This window comes from Trachurus japonicus, chromosome 3 (genome assembly GCF_045865225.1).
Source record: "Trachurus japonicus isolate A0001 chromosome 3, Traja_1.0".
Taxonomy (NCBI): Eukaryota; Metazoa; Chordata; class Actinopteri; order Carangiformes; family Carangidae; genus Trachurus; species Trachurus japonicus.
The window spans coordinates 5,911,009-5,935,519 of NC_140909.1; positions in this window are offsets into that span (position 1 = coordinate 5,911,009).

Here is a 24,511-nt window from a genome sequence, read left to right on the forward strand (position 1 = left end):
GATGAAATCCATCAAAATCGGCCCACTGGCGGTTTAAATCTGGTCACTACCGGTTTAGACAGCCATTTTGAATTTTGAAAATGTCAGAAATGGATTCAGCATCATCAATAACCCCTAAAACCACTCCAATATTGCCCAGATCAGCCAAGTCAATTTTGTTGAAATATTGCCCATATAGGAAATTATGCTAATTTATGCTAATTATGGCAATTGTGCTAATTGCCCAATATATATAAATTAGCATCCGGCAGTTTCTGAATACTGGGGACCCATACTATATATTTCTAACATAAAACTTTGGGGTACTCAACATTTCCGGGTTCACAATGGGGCCCTATGGGCTGGCAAGTAGACTATTAAGGAAACTTGTGGCTTTATGAAATGTACCTATGAATATATATTGGGAAATAAAGAGAAAGTTCAGAGCAGATGAAGATACCGGTATAATAATTGACAGTCAGTGCAAAATATAATGCCGGTTTACCTATTTGTTTTCCCATTCTTTTTTTTATCTTCTAATTATGAAGCACAACCTGTCAGCACAAAAATGGCAGTGAATGACAATGAAGCAGGAGAGACTTCAGTTCTGCAAAACAAGACAGGAAGTGAAGAGTTGTAGTTGAAGTCTTGTTGTGATGTTATGTGTATAGGAAGAGGGGAAGCTGGAGATCTGGATCTGTGATGAAGAGTTGATGGTCAGCTCAGCCAAACTGGAGGTGGATTAGGAGGAGGAGAAGGAGGAGGGGGAGGAGGAGGAGGAGGGGGAAGGGGTCACAGCGAATGCACCGAAATGACGACTGACAGCAGTAGAGAGGAGATCAGATTCAATGTAGGACAGGAACAACAAGATCTGACGCTTTGCCAAACACCTGCAGTCAGCTGATTACGAAGAGAGGGAGGAATCAGAGAATTGTGAATGGAGGCGGAACTAGAGATGGAGCCTTCATTATTTGAACTTTCACTAAGCTTCAAGTGGGATAATGAGACCACTGACTGCTCTGTGCAGAGAGAGGAATGTGATAATGGATGATTATGCACAATTAGAGATTACGCTCAATGACTTTTGTCCACCGCCGATGTTTTCATTGTTTCATAATATACCTGCGTGTCTGCTGCAGAATGGAAATGTTAGGGAAGGAATGCTGTGGAAAGTTAAATATGGTTTTATTGAACGTTGCAGTCATGGTGCGGTGAGGAGAGGTAGAAGAGGATGATGGTATAGAGCTAATGTAATTTCAGCTTTGTGATGTGTGAAGACGTCTGGTCTCATTTATCCACGTCTGTGCCGCTGACATTAATCATGGATGACAGATGATGTGTGCGACATGAGCAGATGTCAAAGGTTCTGTGTGACTGAAACTAACTCAGTCTCAATTCAGGGGGCCACTTCCTCCAGCCGCCGCCGTGGCCATTGTCAACCACGAAGGCCAAACTGAACTGGAAAAATAACATTTAGTCTACTGAGGATTTCCTGTTTATGCCTCAGCTATTGTTTTTTTTTTTCTGGAAAAAGATAAATAGAGAGAGAGAGATTCCACGGTGACTCACAACCTGATGTTGCCCAGGAAAAAAAAGACGCATTTGATGAGGCCTTCTGAATGCAACACCGTAGTCATGTGGCTGTGATGCAGTTGGTCTTTGAACTAGTCAGTCTTGTGAATGTGTTTTTTTAATTTATTTATTTCTATTATTATTTTCCGATTAATAGACATTCCCTCCACACTCTACAAGGTTATATATATATATATGCATGTACACGTACACACACATACACACATATGCCCACACAGACACATACATAATAAAGTAAGATAAATTACAACTAGGGGAACAAATATTTCAGCTTACTTCGGGCGAGAGGGAACAAATATACAAAATAAATATACAAACACACACACATAGAAGGCAAAAACACTACATGTCGGGGGTGATCAGAAACATCAGAAAGAAAAAAGTAAAAACCTAAGATAAACAGATCAGTAAATAAACAAAACCCAGTAGTGGTCAACTAGCCGTTGCCTTGCTCATCTACGTCGAACCACGCTAAACCACATAAGCCTCTCTGGAGAGCCTGAGCCCCGTCCTCTCCAATATAATGCAGAAAGGGGTTCCAAACATTAACAAAAGGAATGGGTTGTCCTTCTGCCATAAGCTGATAGCGTCGAGGGGGATAAAGTCCATCAGACTCCTCCTAGTGAATGTGGTAACGTGTACAGTGAGTAGCCTAACAGAGCTCCTTCTGAACTCATAGAGATAGATTGTTTTATTGCCTATTTTAATTATCTGCTTGGTTATGCATATAGTAATATCATTTGGTAAAGACAAGTGGATCCTGTTCGTCCTGCAGCGATACAGACGGCTTCTGTCTGTTGGGGTAAAAATAACCCTCTGGCAGATTATTGCCATAAATACTTAATAATACCCCCTTTTTTTTGCCACATCCACTTATTACCCTGGGATATGTTTAATAACACCATTTTAGAAGAAGTCAAGAACACATATTATGCATGGGTTAAATGAACAGTTAGTTCAGCATCTCTATCTCGGTATTAAAACAGAAGATACGCAGCATGTGGGCTGTATTATCTATAAAATACACTTTCATTTGCTTCAGTAACAATATTTATACCTGTGATAGTTAACTGCCACAGATTTAGGAACTTGAATGTGTAATTTCCCACGGCTTCACTCTGATTACCCTGTACAGTAAATGGTAATCTTAAAAAATAATTTCCTGCTCGCTGCTCCCCGGAAAATGTTTTATCACCTTGGTGTTCCATCTAAACCAGTCATCTAGATTCAAGAATTGTTGCCGTCAATGGATGTAGGATTAGGGAGCTAAACAACCTCTTTAGGTCCATTATGATTGATTCACCTGTTCTGGAAAGCTATATAATTACTATATATACTCGGTTTCATTTTAGACGTGTTGCTTTTGTGCCTGTGGCGTTGATGTATTAATGCTTCCACTGGCTCAAAGGATACTGTCTACCTGTTCGACTTTACCAAAGGGAAATGTGACCTTTAGTGCACGTCAGCTGACACTATTTAAATTTAATGTAGAAGAGTCCTTTTTTTTTTTTTTGCTTTAATAGACAAGAGGCTGTTGATGTTGACTTTTCATATTATCATGATGTTTACTATCTGGATGAGCAATGGGAGCAATTTTAAATGCAGGATGAGCCGCGCAATCATACATTTTAATAAACGATTCTGTCAAATGCACGGTTTGAGAAGAATGCCTTCGAAAACTGTAGATATGCATCAAAGGAAAATATGACTAAGCAAGCAGGCCCAAGTCAGTGTTGCTGAAACACGAAAAATACCCTGTCAGTAATTTAGAGTGTGAGCAGTTTGTTAGGATCTGAAAACGATGGCAGCAGAATAATTATTTCTGACAAGTGGATTGATAGGGTGTTGGGCTGTTGACAAATTGCGGTAACAAAATCCAGTTTCTGTCAGCCACTTTTGTGTATTAGCGTTTCCCTTCTTTTTATGAATAAAACACTTGTAACATCAAAATTGACATCTGAATTGATACGATCTGTCATTTACAGTAGGTTACATATTTCTTTGTCAAATTTAGAGATCTGCTCACATGGCAGTTCAATTAAAAAAAGAAAAAGAAAGATGTCGCTGTTTTAAAATAGGAACAGTTGATAATATAAATGTCACTGTCATGTGGCTTTAAGCAAGAGCAATGGTGTGTGCTGTGAAACTACTGGACAGAGACGACAATTGTCACACACCTAAGACAGACCGTATCTGCAGTGAGCCTGCTCTTTAATATTTCTATCAATATCTTTTCAGCAGCTTAAACCGCAGAGCAGAGATTTCACTTTCCACCTGTGATCCGGCCGATGACTTCCCGTAATGACCAGTCATTTGTTTTCCAAATGCTGGTGCAGAAGTCTCAGTGATTGTCTGAAGTCGAAAGTGTGTGATAATGAAGTTCAGCGGTGCCTTAGGGAGGTGAGGCATCCTGTTTGTGATTGTAAGATTTGACTCTAGGGTGCAAAGAGCAAAGATCCAAACAGCGTCTCGAGGTTTCACAGTTAAAACATTGAGTTTTCTCAATTGGTCCACTGAGCCAGGATGGAGAAATCAGAGAAGCGCCTTTTGAATATCTGCTTCTCTTCACATGAAAAAGAAACTAAAAGATAATGTCAAGAATAATCCAGCATGGTCTTGACTGGATCTATCCGGATATTGTTTTTTTTGTGGGAAATCATTCTCTCTCATGCTGCTGTGCATCATCAATCAGAAAGAATAAAACGAGAACGCCTATAATAAATGCTTTTTAAAATGCTTTCAAACATCTGGAAATTTCTAAATTGGCTCAACAAAATAACATCAACAGAGGCTCACAAAGTGTTCCCATAATGAGGACCTGAGCGCCCCCCCAAAGGGACAATTAGAGGCAATGAGAGAGTTCTGCTGACATCGCTGATCTGTGGAATAATTACCACCTCTGCCCTTTGTGTCGTCCCAGAGGAGAGACCTTCTCCACCACAGTGGTGCATAAGTCTGCTGGAAACTTTCACACCTCTGTAATAAACACATATGCAAGACGCAAGTTTGTTGTAAATGTTCAAGAATAGATGCGCGAATGTCACGGGAGACGCACACCCAAAATCTTAAAGGGGAATTGCTGTTTTTCACAATCTGGACCATACGATCATTTACTCACCCAGATACTGTAACTTTGGTGTCATTACAAGTCGTTCCGACGAAATGAGCTCCAGACGAGAGCCGTGTATATCCGTATAATGCGAGTCCACAGGGCAGCGGGATGCAGCCTCTAAATAACACATTATCTGCTGCAAAACTCGTTCATTTCACCAATATTTAGTTCTGATAGGCTAGTGCTATTCCCCTCTGAGTCCGGGGTTAGCTGTTATCAACATCCGGGGTCTGTAGGTTGACCTTCTGACCTCTGACCTGGATGATGTCATCTCTGAGCGCCGCGCGGCTCATTCTGCTACTGCTACTGCTAATACTATGGTCTGTTTCTCCGTGTTTCCGACTTGTCAGAACAAAATGAGCAGCTGGATGAAGTTCAGCTTCCACAGGCTTCCTCTCCTCAACCTGGACTCACTAAAGCTCCGGCTAGTTGCGCTAAAAATGGACCCGAATGCCGAAGTGGAATGATTATTATCAGAATGAGCTGTGCAGCGGTCGGAGATGACATCATCCAGATCAGAGGTCAGTAGGTCAACCTACAGACCCCGGATGTTGATAACAGCTAACCCCGGACTCAGAGGGGAATAGCACTAGCCTATCAGAACTAAATATTGGTGAAATGAATGAGTTTCGCTGCAGATAATGTGTTATTTAGAGGCTGCATCCCGCTGCCCTGTAGACTTGCATTATATGGATATACACGGCTCTCGTCTGGAGCTCATTTCGTCGGAACGACTTGTAATGACACCAAAGTTATCTCGGTGAGTAAATGACCGTATGCTAGAAATAAGGTACAGATTGTAAAAAAAACGGCAATTTCCCTTTCAGGACTAAGTAGCCTAAGTAGACTTCAATGTTCTGGAGTTTCTCGTGAAAAACAAGTGCTTTAAAATCATATTTTTTTGTGTGGTTTATGCTTTTGTAATTGGTTAATTAAAGTGTTACTTCATGTAGCATTTGGTGTTTATTATTATTATTTTTTTAAGTTCAGTCGTATTTAAGTTGATTTCATAAAAAAAATAACGAGTATATCTGCCATCTGTCCATCAGTTTTTACCCCGCCGTCTTCGTCTGCTCAGGTCTGTTAACAGCAGCAGATCACAGTAACAACTACATTTCCAGCTCCTGAGCAATCCACTTAAATTCGGTCAAAAATAGTCGCGTACCTCACACTTCGGCAAAGGCTCGGGTGGGGTCCAAGTTCAGACTCCAACTCTGTCTGGAGACTTTGTGCCTCCGATCCAGCCAGTCAGCGCCGACTCCATTCCCCAGGCACAGTTAGTCACCTCTCAGTATGACGTAGGATTCAACGACTAAGTAATGAAAAACACTTTCAACACCATTAAATTAAGCTTGACTGTTTGAAGGCATAAAAGCTACACTTGAACAAGATGTTGGATAATTGAAAAGTTACTTGCCTAAATCAGTCACCGCACGGCAACTGGACCCTCTTGAAATTTCTCAGAAGTACATTCATAAATTATTTCTACATAATACTTGTGGGGTTTTTATGGGTTTTAATATTTTATATTATGTTACTGAGATTTTAAAATGTTTACAAGATTGTTTTTACCCAATGAAAGAAACATGCAATGTGCTACACGTTTTTATTTTGACTACATCCACCCCCTGTTTTGAGGGTGATCGCTCACCTTCACTAATATTTGATTTCTTGCCAGCTGCAAGATGCATGGGCCCACATCTGATTACATTTGATTTTTGTGAAATATTCGAGGCAGAAAATATCGTTTTTTGCCACTGGATAAGAGCAGCATGAATTGTGAGAGCTTTAAAATTGAGGAAATCTTCTCTTGAGTAATACATACTTAGTGTCAGCCACAGGAATAGGCCAGAATAGTATGATAATGTGCGTAACAGAAAAGAACAAGTCTCTGTTCCCCCAGGTAACCAATGACTCCTTGTCAATTTAGCAAATTATATTTCCATTATTTTCTTTTCATTCCATTTATTAGAATGGTTGCGAAATTAATGAGGGATATACACGCAATACAAATTTGCCGTGAAGCGCAGTTTTTTTTCTTTCCACCCTCCCCTTCTCTGCTAATCACATTCCTCTTGAAGGATAGGAGCGAAAAACAGGGTGGGTGGGTGGATTGGTGTGTGTGTGTGTGTGGGAGTCTAGGAAAGAGAGAGAGAGAGAGAGAGAGAGAGACAGAGGTAGAAGGTGTGTGTGTGTGGCGGGGAGGGGTTGCAAAGGGAAAAGTTGTGGGGCAAGTTAAGAGGACCCTTGGCAGCAGCTTTAAGAGTCATAGATAAAAGTGAGGGGGTAATGTGACGAGGCTGAGCAGGTGAGGAGCACTGAGATCAGCCTGGAGGAGAGATAATTACACAGAAGCACAGGGATTACCATGATTCTAGATGAAGTGGAAAAGCCATGCAAAGCATATTATTATGATGAGAGTAAGTAGAACTAGATCTGTATATAATTTATCCTCTGTGGCAGCATGAGAGGGGAGGATTGAAAAAAGAAAAAAGCTTATTTATCCCTGGAGGAAGTTCAAGGTATTTAGGCCTAAATAACAAGCAAGGACACATCAAAGGGTGTCAGGCCACTGACAGAGCTCCAGCCTTTAGGAGGCTGCAAGATCTGTAAACAGATCTATGAAACGGTCCGATCGCCCATATGTATGTTTTTTTTATTATTATTATTTTCTTTCTGTATTGCAAAAATACATGCATTTATTTTACTCATCATGGCTGCGAGTATTGATATTCAGGGTTGTGCTTACTAATCACTTCCAGCTATGCTGAACCCTAAGATATCAAAAATTCATACATTATGAAATATACATACAGGAGTACATACGTAATACGTGTTAAAATATTCATATGTGGTTCAGCGCAGGATCCCAGTACTTATGGTTTTCTACTTAAAAAGCCAAGAGGCTGATATGATACTGATACGATGCTATGGAAACACGGGGATGTGAACGAACTTTTCACACTTGAATCGCAGGTTCAAGGTGCAGTCTCATTAGACTTTTTTTTTTTTTTTATCTGCAGCAGTCGCCTGGCTCGTACAGTAGAGTATTAATGTCCCTTTACACATTTCTGCCAGCTGTGTTTTCATCAACATGTAGCATGTGCCCATAGTAGTTTGGCAAATTAGTCTCAGAGGACTGTGCTCTGTTCATGCCCTGGCATGATGTAACAATCCTAACCCAAGATGTAATTAATAGAACTGATATTTGATATTTACTTAATATTCAATGTGATCTTACCTCTTGAGTCACTTGCATTCATTTCTATTTCCTTATTCCACAGTTTTTAATCAACATCAGGCTTCTTGCCTTTACGTCACATCCAAAGGCAGCGGAATAAAAAGCAAAGTGAATACAGAGCCTGGATTGCTTTAGTGGTTTCCCTACATGGAGAACATTCAACATACATCAAATTATCCTGGAGATGTTCACATAACAACCGAACAGTGATACAGTAAATAATAGAGGACGGAACGGAAGCATGAGGATGTTTACAGGATCCCCCCCCCAGGGGTGAAACTGCTCTGATGAGGACTGCAGCCTCCAACATAAAACTGTAAAAACAGCTCTTTTACATCTTTTTATTTATTTATTTGTTTATTTCGGGCATGTCAATTTAAATCATCATCATCACACTTCATCAAATAATACAATACACATGGCCGAAAGGGAAAGCGGGAGAAGCAAAAGCTTATCTAGTCCCGCCCCCATTACCCACAGAATAAAATCTTCATCATAATATTTTCTTTTCTTTTGCTTTTTTCATTTTGACATAACATTTTTTTTTAACTTATGACATCAACACATTGGTTCGTCCTGGCCGGATGTGAACTACACTGTAGATATTATCCCCTGATCATTTTAAAGTCACCATGTTCCTCTGACTCAGTCTCAGCCGTAGCTGTGCCGCCAGGCCATAATTTATTTTTTCCTCTCACACACACACGCACACACAAAAAGAGCTAAATGTAACCGGGAGACGTGGTTTGGGTTGCTGCGCGGCAGATTGTGGATGAGTCACCTCATAGCCGAGGGCCCGTGGGCTGGCAGGACGCCTCACAGGTGTCAGGATAGCAGGATGGCGCTTTCAGACCAAAGCTGATTGGACCCCACAGTGAAGCCAATGAAGTCTGGTGGCAGAAACCGTGCGCTAAGTCTCTTAACAGGGCGACTCCTTGGTTCCCACCACTGCAGCAACAAGAGGGAAAGAGCGATGGCTGTTAGAGGAAAGTAATTCTCCTTGTGATACTGAAGTGAAGGTCGACCTGGGGGGTGAAACCAGGGTAGCTTCAGCTTTCATAAAGGTTTATACAGACAGAATGTAAGGCTGAGTGGGTGGGTGGAGTTTGCATGTTCTCCCTGCGTCTGCAGAAGGGTTTCCTCCCACAGTCCAGAAACATGCACACAAGGTTAATTGGAGACTAGTCATTGCCTGTGGTGCCTGGATGTGACTGTGTGTGCATTGTTTGTTTCTGTATGTGGCTCAGTGGTAGACTGGTGACCTGTCCAGTGCTGACTCTAAATGGATAAGTGGTATAGATGATGGATGGATGGATGGGAAGGGTTAGCACATAGACATCACACAAGGGTCAGAGTCGTGTCTTTGGGGTTAAACTGCAGAAAAAAAGAAATATAATCAAAGATCAACTAAATCAGCATCAGTGAGACTGTAGAGCTCGTCCAGTTGTCAGTGATTCTTCCTCACCTAATTTAGGAGTTAGGACAGGGGCCGGCAACCTTTAGCTTTAAATGATCCGTTTGGGCCCTTTCCCACCATATCAAAACCCACACGGAGCCACACCCCTGATATAGAAATACATACTTTCAAAATAATACCTCACCAAATAATTTCCCTCACCTGGTTAATGTGATTACTGCCTCTTAACTTCACTGCACGGGTTGTAAGACTTCACTTTGATTTTCACGATTGCAAGTTCTCATCTGTGAGACACGAGCGCTGTTTACTTTTTCTGTAGTTCATGGAAGAAAAAACCCACGTGACGCATATTTTGATCTACAAAATATTGAAACAAGTTTTATTAGCACCTCAATCTCCAAAGAAATAACTATTACAATGAACAAAAAAGTGAATGGCCATTATTTAGCCTATCTTTTTTTCCCCCCAAAATGAGCTCGTCCTCTCTAAACCACGAGAGCCACAGCAGAGGAACGAAAGAGCTGCATGCAGCTCTGGAGCCGCAGGTTGCCGACCTCTGAGTTAGGAGAAGCTGAGCTTCAACCCATAATCCTCTGAGGGAGTTTCCATCAGGTCACTCCCTCTGGTTGTTGTTGCTGCTCTGCTGCTGATTGGTTTGTTTCACCAAACTCTGACTTTACTGAGCTGTGCATGAGAAGATAAAAGGCCATCAGTAGAACGCAGATACCATTGCTTTCCAAAAAAAAAGCCTTGATCCTCCTCCTCCTCCTCCTCCTCCCCCTCCATGGTGGAGTTGAGAATATTCATAAATGCATCGGCAGAATATTAGCATCTATTTAAAAACACCAATACAGTAGCAGTGGCTAAAGAACATGAGCTGACGTGGCAGGAAAATACTGACTCAACTGAATCAATAACTGGGGAAAAAAAGTTGTATCTTGCATGTTTTAGTTGTGTAAGTGCAACACAACAGGCACAGCAACATACAACATAAAATATACAGACAACTTTTATGCCTACCTAATTAATAGCATTAGCAACAGCCTGCCAGTATTTAATATAATTTGAAAGAAACACATTGTCACATGTAAGTCTCCACAGTCTGATTTTTCTCTTCAGTATTTTAAATGAGTTTTTCCATGTAACAAAAAAAGGAAATAAAATACAGATAAATACAAATGTACAACAATAAAAACATAAACGGAAGGTCATGAATAAGAAAGATGAGTTCATTACGTTCATATCACAATGACCTTCCATTGATTCACTGATTGAATTCATTGAACCTTGCACAGATTCAATAAACCCTGTACCAGGTACAGCAAAGCAGCTCTAGTACAGAACCGAGGCTGGTCCATGTTTTAGTAGGTACAGCATCATTTTTGCATCTGCGTATGACGAGCTCATGTGACCTGACAGGAAGCTACAGGGAGAATATCCACGGTCCTTTACTTTGGTCGGTTGCAAGTTATTTCAGTGACAATTGTGGGTTTTTCTTTCTTTAACAGAAGGGTGAAAACTATTTTGTCCTTGTCTGTATACTGTATATTCAGATTTGACCCCTGCCTGTTGTCAGTATAGCCCCCCCCCCCCCCACACACCTCCAGCACTTACAGAGTCAGAAGAAGCTGCCCCCCCAGTGGGTCACTTATTGTGGAGGGTATTACTGGATGTTGCTCCTCTAACCCCCACCACGGGCTTATGTATGAGGGGTTCGTTATTCAGATTAAATGACACATGCCCATTCATCCTCCTTTTTTGCAAGTGTTAGCTCGGTGACATCCATTTTAGCTGGCACACTGATTTTCTTGTTGTGGTACAATTCTTTCTAAGTGACTGCTGTCACTTTTTTCAGATTCCTCGTCCTTGAGACATCACAATAGGTGACTCAGAGTTTTTTTTCGCAGCACAGCTTACCTCAGAGTGATGTAGTTCGGCAGTTTCCCCTGACTTACAATGAAACTAAGCAATTCAATGTCAGTTTTTTTTGTTGCTGCCTTTGCTCCCTGTGAAATAGCTGTACAAAGTGTGCTTAGAGAAATAAATTGAAAGACACAATTTAGAAATGGACCACGTAAGGTTGCGGATGCAGAAGGGAAAAATAGATTCACAACAGCTGGAACATCAGTTAATGATTGGATGAGGCGCTCACAGGTTGAACAGCACTGGAAATCATTTCCTATTGTACTGCATATGTACTTACAAGAGAATAAAAATACAATTCATAACAAGAAAGGCATGTTTTATTCAATTGGCTTTAAAGGGTTGAGTGGTCAAGTGATGGTAGCATATTGTGTCCTCTGTCAGTGTGTCAGAGTGTGTGTGAAAGGGGTGCTTGAATGTGGTAAATAAGACCATGTTGTGTATCATGGGGTGGGCAGGATTAGTGATGCACCGGTCCGATATTAAGATATTCCAGATATTGACTAAATAGCTAGATCCATTATCAGATAATGAGGCTGATCCATGATGCTGTGATGATCTGTTCACTTCAATTCTGTGTTTGTGATGCGTGCTAAATCACTGTAGTCAACAACCACAGAGCAACAGCGTTGTGGAAAGTTAAGAAAGTAATGTTTAAGTTAGGGATGCACATGATTAACCGTTTAACCGTTAACCGATAACAAGAACTTTGACCAATTAATACTATCGGTTATTTTTTTATTATTATTAGGTCCTTATGTCGTCAACTCATGGGGGCGTGTCGACACGTGCAGAGTTCACTGCCTTCAGTCATATTTCGCAGCAAAAAGTTCCACAGGAGGACTGACAGTATGTGCAGCAGCCCCCATGAAGGAAGGTCAGACAATGAATGTAGCCTACACGGACATAGATGTGAATCACCTGTAACTACGGCGCTGAGAAAAAAAAAAAAAAAAAAAAAAGAGGACCAGGACGTCGCTGCTCTCCAGCCTGTTCACCTGCAGCTCTCCTGCAGCTCCACAGAGCAGCTGTCAGAGGAGCTCTGCTGCTCCTTCAGCCTGGTGTTTGGCTGCACTTTGTATAGTAACAGTTCTACATTGGACGATCTAACCTCCATATGAGCGCGATCAGCTTAGACAGAGCACAGTGGATGTGGCGCTGCTCTGTCGCAGCGCACGTGTGTATTTAACAGCCAAAAATAAAATAAAAAATAAAAAATTGGAGCGATAATTTTTTTTTTTTTTTTTTGCCTGCGCCGCAATCTTAATCTTATCAGTTAACGGTTAATAATCGGTTAACGAGCGTCGGTTTACGGTCTGAAAAAAAATTCAAAATGTGCATCCCTAGTTTAAGTCAAACCTGATGCCTTCACTGTCTTCCACATGACAAGGTGTACAGTTTATAAATTCCACAGACGTATTGGTATCGGTCAATAGAGTAAGCCCAGGTATTGGTATCGGCATTGGAACTGAAAAAAGCCAAACTGGTGCAGAGTCATAAATCAGGCCTGTCACATTATTTTCCCCTAATTGCAGTAATGTTAAAGGGATAGTTCAACATTTTGGCAAATTGGCCCATTGCCACAATCCTTAAAGCTTTAGGAGTAGGTTCGTAACCTTTAATTGTCGGTGCAAGCTATTTTTAGAACGGCGGAGAAGAGCCGCGAGCTGCTCAGAGCTACGCTACGGAGGCTAATGGGATTTCTTGGTTTCCCTCATCAAATACACAATCCAACAATTTTTTTCATGAATTTACCTCGAAAACAGCTCTGTCTGGTAACGTTCTGTTATTATCTCATAGCGTGGTGAATGTGCAGGTCACAACTTGTCCACCAGAGCGTTTTGGAGTTGTGTATTTATGTTTATAGTTTGATGAGGGAAACCATGAAATAAAACTAAACTAAAACTATAGGGGTTATGGCAATGGGCCAATTTGCCAAAATGTTGAACTATCCCTTTAAGAAGAATCAGACATTCCACAGTGATGTCAGGTATCTTCTTTCCAGAACAGGCCTGAGCCCATGAAGTCACTAGAAGGAGGTTTTGAGCCTCCCAGTCGTCTGCTCCACCCTTGGCTCGTGTCCCACAGGGAGCAGAAATGGACCGGGCTGCGGATCAGGATGAGGGGTCAGCAAATGGGGCTGCAGGGGGACCGTCTGTCACCAAGCAGGTAACCATGGAGGTTGTCTGTGATGAAACAAGGATGAAATTTTCCATGGAATAAAACGAAACACACACACACACACACACACACACACACACACACACACACACACACACACACATCCGTACACGTGTTTATATATATAGCAGAGCAGACCTAACAGATGGTTTCCTACAAGATGTGCTCAGTATCATCGATGTTATATAGAAAACTCCAGCTGGCATCAAAATCAAGTGAAACACATCCACTATATGTAAAATGAATGATATGAGAGCAGAGGATATTGTTCACTGACCGATTGTGCAACAGATAATCATTGTGGAAAGATAAAACATCCATGTGTGATTCTGATCACCCTCTCCACACCGACAGAGATTGAGATCACATCATTTGAGTGATATCTGTGTATGTAGAGCTTCAGTATTTACCGACTCTTTAGGAAAAAGACATGTCACGTCTGACACTTCCATCAGCGTGCTGCCATAGTGACTGACTCAGACTTCAGCGTTTCCTTCAACCAGCTGAGTCTCCACTAAAGCCACTTTCTAAAACAAAGGGAGCACATTGAGATTCAGATGCAAATACAAAAACACAGACTTATTATTCTCACATCTGCAGCCAGCCAGCCAGCCTCATCAACTTGACACCATTGATGTCCCTGCAAAGGAAAGCCTTTATCAGACTCCGCACTTCCAACATTAGATTGCTTTCATTAGTCTTTTCCTAATGACAGAACTTCAGTGCAGCCTGTGGTTGACTCAGGTAGCGTGCTCAGCCCCCTTTTCAACGTACTCCTCTGTTCTGTCAATAATCCCAGAGTGTTACCAATCAACAGGATTTTCCTGGACAGCGATTGCTACCAATTTTATTTTGATGAGATGGGTGAGTTAATTTCCGGCGCCGCTTCGACACTTTTTGAGTCGGTCTCTCTGTTGTTGTTCTCCCTCCTCCCTCCCCTCCTGCCTGACGCTGAAGCATCCCCCACTCCTGCCAACAGAAGTGTGGAGAGAGTATTTTCACAGTGAGCGCAGCTAGATTTCACGCACAGCAGTGGATCTGACATCAGTGAATCTTTTTGTGGAGCCAAACGTCCTCTGATCAGTGCGTTCGGCTCCATCACCGTGATAGTTCTGGTGGCGTTAATACTTTTTAGGGTTTCTTTTTTCACACTGGCATACAATGTGTGGCAATAATCGCAGTAAGGGTCAGCGACAAATAAGGGTTGGCAAGATGAGCAGTTCTGAAATATCTTCCTATTTTTTTTTTTTTTTAAAGCATTAGATTTGTTAAAATGCACATTTTGTATTCAAAATTACTTTTAAACCATTTTTTAACAAAAGTAAGACTGAATGCCCCTAAAAATGTCAAATGGTGTGACCATGGACGAATAGGCTAAATATTTAATATTTCATGCTCCTAAAAAATATACTTCTGAACACATTTAATTGAAATAGAATTTTTTTCTGCATATATATTTATATTTCTTTTTTTTTCCACATTTGCTGCCCAAATCTTTCAATGAATTCTTCACAGTTAGCTCTCAGGTGAATTCTTACAACACAAGACACATTGATAAACTTCATCCTCCTTTTTACCGTACTACACATAGTCAGTTTTCATTTGCTCACAAAGGTTCTATACTTTGGAATTCTCATCTTCATGTAGCAAAAATATCTTCAACCCTCAATGATTTTAAGTCAAGACTGAAAGCTTACCTGATAAATCAAGATTCCCAATACTTTCTTTTCCAGTATAGTTATTATTAGATCATTATCTTCTATTACAGGCTCACCCACTCAAACACAGTTGTGTTACATTTATACAAGTATAAGTTTATTTTGACTCTTTTTGTTATAAATTGGCACTTGTATTGCTTGCTGTTTTGTTGTTTGTTTGTTGTTGCTTTCTCTTTTCTTGTTTTTTTATAAACCCATAGGGTTTTTAACCTCTCCTGCACTTACTAAACTAAACTAAACTAAACTAAACTATTGCATTTTGGCAATACTGAATAAAAAATAAATAAATAAATGTGACAAATTATGTAAAATTTGTCGACAAACATATACCCCTTTCCCACTGGTCAAAAAACCTGTTTAAACCCGCTAACAATCTGCTTTTGGTGACAGTGGGAAAAGTGCAGCGAGCCGCGTCGACGCGGGTCAAACGACTCACCCGCTAATTTACGTGATGACGCTGAGCATTACGTGATGCCACGTCATTGCGCCGGTCGCATCTCATATCACGTAGGCCTACCAAAACAAAGCTCTTCTCCATAGACTGTAAAAAGCTCTTCTCTCATCCGAGACTGGGATCAAAAGATCAAAGAGCACTGACCAAAAACGACTGAAAAAAAAGAAAAGAAGTGACAGTCTGTTTAACTGACGTGTTGTGCCGCGGACGTCCGTCATGGCGGCTGCGGCAGACTCGCTGTCCTCCGCGGTCCTGGTGCTCCAGGTCAGCCAGACACCTCGTCTGCCTCGGCGGACGGACCTCCGCGGCGGGCGGCTGTGGCATGACACGGTGTTTTTCCCACCGCGGATGAGAGCTGGTTTATGCTCCGTCTGATCCCCCAGCGGGGGGGCAGACTCGGCTCATTTTGGTCAATGGGAAAGGGGCCAAATGCTGTTGCATTGCAAAAGTGATTTACATTTATTCCATATTTCATTTTTCTGTGTATAGTCAGATTTCTAAGAAAAAAGACCAGTCACACCACTTAACATTGGGTTGCATCACATCATTGACCTGTAAATGCAGATATAACGCCCGTATTACTATATTGGGAAGAAAAAACACATTTAATCATAATAGTTCCAGAAACAAGTTGTTGAAGTTTTATTACAACAGTCAACAGGCAATTTCATACAAATGTGTTTGTGCATAGTTCAGGGCAGGCAACTTTGCAGTGACAGATGGTGATGTGTTCACTCAGTGGAGAAAGATGTGGCTCTGTCACCAGAGCTTGAAAAATTGTGTGTTCATAAAGAACGACATATGGTTTTCTAAGAGATGAAAAACACACAGTGTGTTGAAATGCCACATAATCATCAGCACCATGTGTGTTCCTGCACATTGTGGAGAAGAAGCACGGATAGTTCATGAAGCCACAACTGTTGGCAGGTAACCTCCACTACTCCCACTCACTATTGTGTAAGTATAACTGTATTGTGTGGAGCACCATTGTCATTATTCAGACTTCATATATGAGTAAAAACGTTATATATGAGCAGCACTCACAGGGAACCAGGTAGAGTAAACTTGCAAAGCCTGATGGCTGATTTAGAAAGACTAAAAATCAAATTGCAGATAGAATTGTTTTATTCATGATGGGATACACTGCTGACTGTGACAAAACTATAAACTTGTTTCATAAATACATTTCATTCTGTGATAGAGAGTTATTAAGAGGTATTGTAAATTGGTATTGCAGGTGAAACACAGGAAAGCAGGCGAGCGTGACGCATCATGAAAACACCCCTGGGGCGGGGGAAACTGGATCTCAAAGGTCTCAAGAAAAGTTGTGCAGCAGGTAGAGAACAAAGGGTTTCATCTAACAAAAGCCCCATGACATCAAAGTTTGTGAAATATTTTGATGCCCTCAAAAATGTCACCCAAGTCCTGAGATTTCCATCCTAAATGGAGCTTGCAAGGTGGATAAATATGCTTTCATTTTTCATCCTCTGTCTTGCCAAGGAAAGCAAACTATCCCCCATTTCCTAAGGTCTTTGCCAATAAAGACAGAAATTTGATATCTTAAGATAACAGAAAATGATATTACCCAGAAGCCATAACTGAGTCCTGTCAGAAAGGAGACAGGGTGAGTGATTGCCCCCAGTTATGCAAGAGCTGATCTATCCCATTAGGCTTTGGTGTAGGCGCGAGCCCAGAGCTTGTGCCGCCGAGGCTCACTAGCGGTTATTGCCTGACATGAAAATTCTTCTTCAAGCGTAAAGTGTCAGAAAGTAGGATTGATGCTTCTGCTCATTATTGCTTCTGCATTTTGGGATGAGAAAAGTAATATTAGCGTGGAAGAGGAAAAAAAAAAAAGAATCGCAAAGCCCTATGATTGATATTACTAGAGACTTAGTGTCAGCAGAGACTTGAACCGATATAAACGAAAGGACGGCATAATAAACTGGAAATAAATAACCATAAGACAGAGAAACAGCATACAGGTGGATAACATTACTTTTATTTTATTTCAGCTTGAATTGGGGAGAGGAAAATATCTACAATCCTTTTCACTATAAACACACATTCAGACACACACTCACTGTAGTAGCCTAATATACTTGTATATGGCTCTCGAGAGTGTTATGACCAAGTTATCTGCTTGATGTTGTCCATGCTCTGTGGCCTCCGGTTAGACCATATTTTACAGTGCTGCTTTAAAAGAGCTGTGTTTTAAATTCTGTGTCTGTTACACTGAACAATGGTGTGTGTGTGTGTGTGTGTTTCAAAGAGGAAGAGTTCATAATAATCCATATATACTTTTCATTATTTGTTTACATAGTCGTAATATGACAGGAACCATTGAGGGAACACAAGGAGGGAGACTGGGATGAATGAATGAATGAACTATATAGTCCACTGTACTGAATTCAGTGAGTAGGGAGGAGGGAATGCAGAAGCCTAATACCGGTCGTCATAGCGACCCTTAACAAGAGGCCAAGATAACCTGGCCAGAGTGTAAAAATGTGTGGCAATGTGTTGTAATCTGTGTGTGTTTGTATGTGTCTGGTGAAACGAAATGTAAATGGTCATGTGAAAAAGAATTTCCCTAGAGGGACAATAAATGTCTAAAGTCTATGCGTGAGTGATTTCGGACACACCCTCTATGTTAATTACTGTAACCATGACAACCACAGGGCTAAAGTCTATCCACCTTATATACCTGAGGTCTTTGCTGTAGAAATGATTATTGGTGCAACTTCCTGTGAGACACCGGAAGCAGCAGTGAGCCACTGGCTAACCGTGGTTGTTAGCGGTTTATGCCAAAGTTTTCAGACTGTTTTCTGTTTTCTCATGTCCTTATGTAGGCGAGGCAGTTCATGTGGTGATCATGGATCGATTATTGATCCACGATGGTCGTGGAGCGCTCGTATTTAAAAATCCACGCAGATTCTGGCTGCTTCGGGTGGAGGACTTGAATTGTTTGGGACATGTCAGACCAACAGGTCCGCTCAGACCGTGGCCACTCGGACCAACAGGTCTGCTGGTGGTGACATTATTGGGAGGGGAGAGAGGTGTCACTGAGTGTGTGTGTGCATGCGTGTGTGTGAGAGGAGAGAGGAGTGAGGGGGAGTACCGCCCGTTACAGAGGAGAGGAGGAATGCATTGTAATGAATGTAATGAAACAATAGCAACACATTAGAAGTACGTTATGTCTTTCTGATTAAAATAAACATTAGGCTAAATAATGGATTTTTCCCCCACAACTTTTTGGGGTGTGAGGGTGGGAAACACTGAAAATGATCATTAAAACTACCAGAACAATCCACATTTGCCTTTCAAAGTGTGGCAGCAGTGTGGCTGCCTTGACCTGCAATACATGAACACCCTGCTCACACCTTTCAATATTAGTAGGCAGCTGTGTTATGATATATGGTCTCGTTTGAGCTGCAACAGGTGGTGTTATCATGTGTTTTATGTCTCAAACGCTCGAGGAAAGTGGATTAGCAGCATGTACCGTTGCCATCTAAACAAACGCACCCCATAATTCACGCAAGGCCTCATGGGGGCTAGGAATAAGGTGGATATGTCAAAATACTGTGCAAAATGTATAGGAAGATATACAGTTTAACTTACCTAATTAGTGATTTCTATTTTAAAAAACAGGATTATTGATGTTTTTATTATTTTTCATAGTATATACATTGAAAATGGAGGCTCGCCCTTGTGTACAGCTTTTTCCCATCTCACCCCCTACCTCCTATATACGTACAGCCTTCAGCTAGAGCAGCACTGTAGTTTCTGAGCACATGCGATTGTCAGTTTTCATGACAATTTGACAGCTTATAGAACCTTTATTGTTTGTTTTTCTATTACAGCAAACAACCAAGGCTGCTGTAATCAAATATACTGTGTTTTCAAAATAAAAAAAGAGAAATATATACTGTATATATTCTTTTTATTTTATAAATCCCCTCCGATCCCTTCAGCCCTGAAGCCTCAAGGCAAGTTTGGATCACAGGATTCCTTGAACACAAGGTCCAGTAAGCCTGCTGTTGGAGAGGCACGATTTAAGGAGACACTACGGGTCGTAGCAGATGGTTTGGAACAAACAGACAAACAAATAACGTGTAAATATAGTGGTTCAGGTTTAGGTTCCAGGAGGACTTGTTGTGTCATGGTGGTTTATTGGGGGTGATGGCAGAAATCTTTCACCCTCACCAAATCAGGCTCAAAAGAATGTGGATGAACAAATACTCTCTTCCTGAGAAGAGAATAAATATGTGGCCCTTTGAATAAGTTAGATCAGACTGAGGTTCAGGAGACGACCGGACCATTTATCATAATGTATCTGCTATATATCGACTCAAGTAGCAGATAATCCACTACACATTTAAAAGCCTCTTAAAGGCGAGAGGTGAAGACAGTGAATCCACTTTCAGCTTATGCACTCATGTACAGTGTTCACTTCATTCATAAAATGGAAAGAGAAAATAAGCCTCAGCTTTCGGTTGTTAAGATACATCTCCACTGAAACTTCAAGGTGAACCATACCTCACTCACTTAACAGGAAACTCACTCACACAGTGTTAACAACAATATTTGGACCTTCTTGGTGTAAATAGTAAAGGTGGAATTTACTCTCTGCTGAAAAGAGACGTATAATGTGAAATATGGGGCAGTGAACCAATGAATTAAAGAGTAGGCTACAAGCTATTTTACCACGGTTTAATACGTCTCATTAAACTCAGCTTACATTTGATTCTTAGAAAAATAAGTTGATCCCAAAGTGGTAATGAAAACCACCTATCGGTCAGATGTCAGTCACATCTGCTCACATTGTTTACCCAGCTTTCCTTTCCTCATCCACGGCTGTTATTACTTCTTTTTCTTCAACTATTTTTTTTTTCAATTCACCGAAAATAAGCATATTTCACTCTGCAGATTTAATGCTGAGATACCGAGATGGTATTAGAGTGGGTCTCTGCAGCACCTCTTTTGTAATTGAATCACCCCCAGTAAGTAATAACGGCCACAGAGAGAGATACATGTGTAAATAAATAAATCCTATAGTGACTGAGTTTTTTTTTAAACCATAACACTGTCGGTGCTGTTGACGTGGGTTCAGACACCGTTGGAGCCACATGCTGTCTACAAATCAAAGACAACAAAGACAGATGGGCAATGGAAGGAAGCCCCCCCCCCTCCTCCCTCTCTCCCTCCCTCAGGGGGGGAGAAGGCCTTATGTCTCAGTTTCACTACGACAATGGAGCACGTGCCGTTGGGATCGTCGCTATTGTTCGCTCACACAGTGCGCATCAGCTGACCGAGAAAAACTACATCACATCCCGTCTCAGAGCTTATTGATCTTGCGTTACAAGGGGGAGGGTTGGGGGGTGGGGGGGCCTCACGGTATTTTAACAGATGAGGAGGTTGCCTTGGCGATACTCTGTTGTGCGAGGGGCCCCAGCAGCGACCCCGGCGTCTGCCAGGTGCATCATTCAAAACAGGAACAGGAAAGTGAAGCTCGTGTTTCCACCAATCACGTCAACACATTCACTGACGTTAAACTGCGCCGACCAATCATACTTCAGGGTATACATTCAAGTTTTGTTCCCTGACCTCTAACCCTTTCTGTCATCTATTGCCAGGTGAACAAAGCTTTAAATAGCACTCTTATTTTTACTAAAGAAAAGTAAAATCCTGGTAGTTTGAGGAAAAGTTTATAAAATTCAATCCTTTGATAAAAGCCAGACAAATGTGGGACTGCTGACTAAAAGAAGAGCAGAAGACTAATGGATAACATTAGTCAGAGGCCGTGAAACTTCGACAAAATAATTTTTGTTTTGTGTCTACTTTGATAATGAAGAAAATGTGCACTGGTCAAACACTGTTTAGATAAATGGTTTTAACTGGAAAGTATCCAAGGACTCTTACACAGTTCAGCCTGCATCTGAGGAATGCCATCTGTGAGCGCACAAAAAAGACAAATGTGGAACAAAAAAAAAAGAAAAAAGTTGATTCATTAAAAATAATATATTCATGTTACATAAGATTCATTTGAAGCAATTTTTATTCAATCGTTTGGCACTGAAAATCTCTAACAGAGCATTTGTAATTTAACTAAGGTTGTCTGTTTGCATTTGAAACTCCAATTCTTTATCATGAATACATCCTCCTCCTCCTCCTTTTCTTTCTTTCTCCTTTCTTTGGTCAAGGATGTAACGTTTGAGTTCCACTGAAAATGTATGGAGGGTTTCAAAAGACATGCAGCTGAGTTAAAGAGCACTAAACACAGCTTGGGTACTAAAGGAAGCTGATGAAGGAAATGTCGATGAATGAGAGGGGCTGGGCGGCTTTTGCTGTTCTATTGTTGACCATCTGTAAGTGTGCCTCACACACTCACACACACACACACACAAGTTTTGGGCACGGGCCAGAGGGTGGTGTCAATAGACTTAATGGGGGATGGGCAGTTACTGGCGTTGAAAGTAATTATTTGCTGAAGGGTTCTTGCTTTGCCCCCTTTTTAAAAGGAGTGTGTGGTTGGGAGGTGATTTACAGGGGAAGGAATTTATTTCCGTTGGTCGAGGGGAAAGTTCTGTTGTTGGGAAGATGACAGATGTGTGTGTTGAGAGAGTGAACAGTGGACCAAGGATATTAACACTGTTTTGGGGGGTGGGGTGAGATCCAATTTGATTTTCAGTGACCTATCAACACTTAAAGACCAACTGTCATCACATTTACATTCAAATAATGCCAAATCCTGATTGGTGCAAAAAAAAAAAAAAAAGAAGTGACATCACATTTTTAGTAGGGAAAAAAAAACACTTTCACCAACAGGGTGCCATCAAAACTGAGACTTTTGTAAAACTGTTGACAAGATGTCTCGGACTAAAAACAAAACTGCTCATTTTATTATTAATATGTTTAATACATTAATAAAAAATAGCAACCCAGAAAAATGACTTTTATTAACATTACATTGACCGCATGGGGGCAACTGAACAGGATCACTGACCAAACTGTTGCAGAAAACTATAGTGGTTTAGTAAATAGATTATATATATTTAGTATATATATATATTAAAACAGTGAGAATAATAAAATATTTAAACATTATGCATTAGAGGTTGGAAATCAATAAAGGCTTATAAAGGTAACTCCCCTTTACGGCCGTCCTCAGTGTCAGGAATGGATTAAATGGTAATACAATACATTTATTATATAAAAATGTATTAATTTACATAGAAAATGAAGGACACAGATTTACAGATCCAAAAAATGGGACAAATCTTTGCTACTTAATGTTTTTTTTTTTTTGATGATTTTTGAACAACGATAGTGTAGACGTTGACCCAAAGAGATAATCTGTTTTTTGAGATTGAGGGAAGTCCTTTAAATGTCTTGTATGATATGAGTGAATGTTGTGAGCTCAACATCTCAAGTAAGTCATGAGTTAGATATCCATATTTATATAATGATAATAAACTTTATTTATGTAGCACTTTTCAAACAGAGTTATTAGGTGTTTTAGGACACACAACAAAGAGTACAGCAAATAAAGACATATCAAACCCTCTCTATTGGCCATATGAATGACCATCACTTCCAATACTACCTCACACTCTCGCTCCATAGCACCATTCAGCTGGAGCTGCATTAGGCAGCACCAAGTCAAGCTCGGCTGACCTCACACAAAGCTACAGGCAGACAAACAATGAAGCCTCAACGTGTCTCTATGTTTCCCAGGGACTCTGAGAGTCATGCAAGGAGCCTATTATCCCTCTCGTCTGGGAGCCACTGAAACATCAAATTACTGAAAGTGTCTTTCACGTTAACAGTGGTAAGCCAGTCACCTGATTGCTGTTCTTGTAGCGGCTCTTTTAGAAAGACATACACGTGTTCAATATAGGTATAGGAGCACAGCATCTTTTCATGGCAAACAGAAAATAGAGAGAATAGAGGCTTTTCTTCCACCTCCTATTGGGAGCCACTGAAATTGCTGCACCTGAGTTTCTGAGTCTTGGTGGAGAGAACTCTTTTCTTCATGGGAGAGTGGGCTCATTCAGCCTAGTTAATGCAACACAGAGAACCTGCCACAGTTTTAATTGGCTGGCCCTCTTGCTAGCCAACATTACAGTACATAACTGACCCAGCAAGCAATAATCTGCCGGGAGCTTAATACATGGTCAACAGAAACCGAGCCATTGGAGGCTCAGGATTGAATTGTTGTTATTATAGCCATAATTCTGCTCCATGCATATAGTTAATTGCATCATGTAACAGCCTTTTTTGGAACAGCATGAAGAGAGATTTATGTAGGAATGTGCAGTCCTGAGGGCAGAGCAGAAGAAGGGACTGAATGACTCAGAGGAGCCCAGAGCTGCCATATTGCCATGCTCCCCAGAATTTTTTAGCAGCAGCCCTGTATGAAGGCCTTTGTTGTTGCAGAAAGGAAAGGGCTATTTAAGATGTCTGGAGGAGGAGGGTGCCTTGTAACACTATAGGGAGAAAATCCTTGTCCACCAAAAGCGTGAATAGGGTTCACTCTCTGGCTTGATCCTGGCTTCATCAAACACAGCTAAAGGCTTTTGTTGGATCATGTCCTTGTTGCTGCTCTGGTGACTGGCTGCTGTGGGTGTGCCTGTGCTGAGGAGGGATCCAGGGTTCGGGGGGGAAATACGGTGAACATCTGAGTATGTGATACCCTCAAGGTGAAGGTTCTCACTGGCAGGAGAAGAAACACTTGGCAGCACAATGAGTCTCTGAGAAGAAAATGGCACAACGCGCTCTAATTGAAAATTGGGAAAAAGCGAAACGAAAAAGATTCTTCAGATAATTAAATAAGTAGTTGGAGGGAACGGTGTCCACTGTGTGTTATTGACTGAGTGTGTGTAAGGTATTCAGGTTT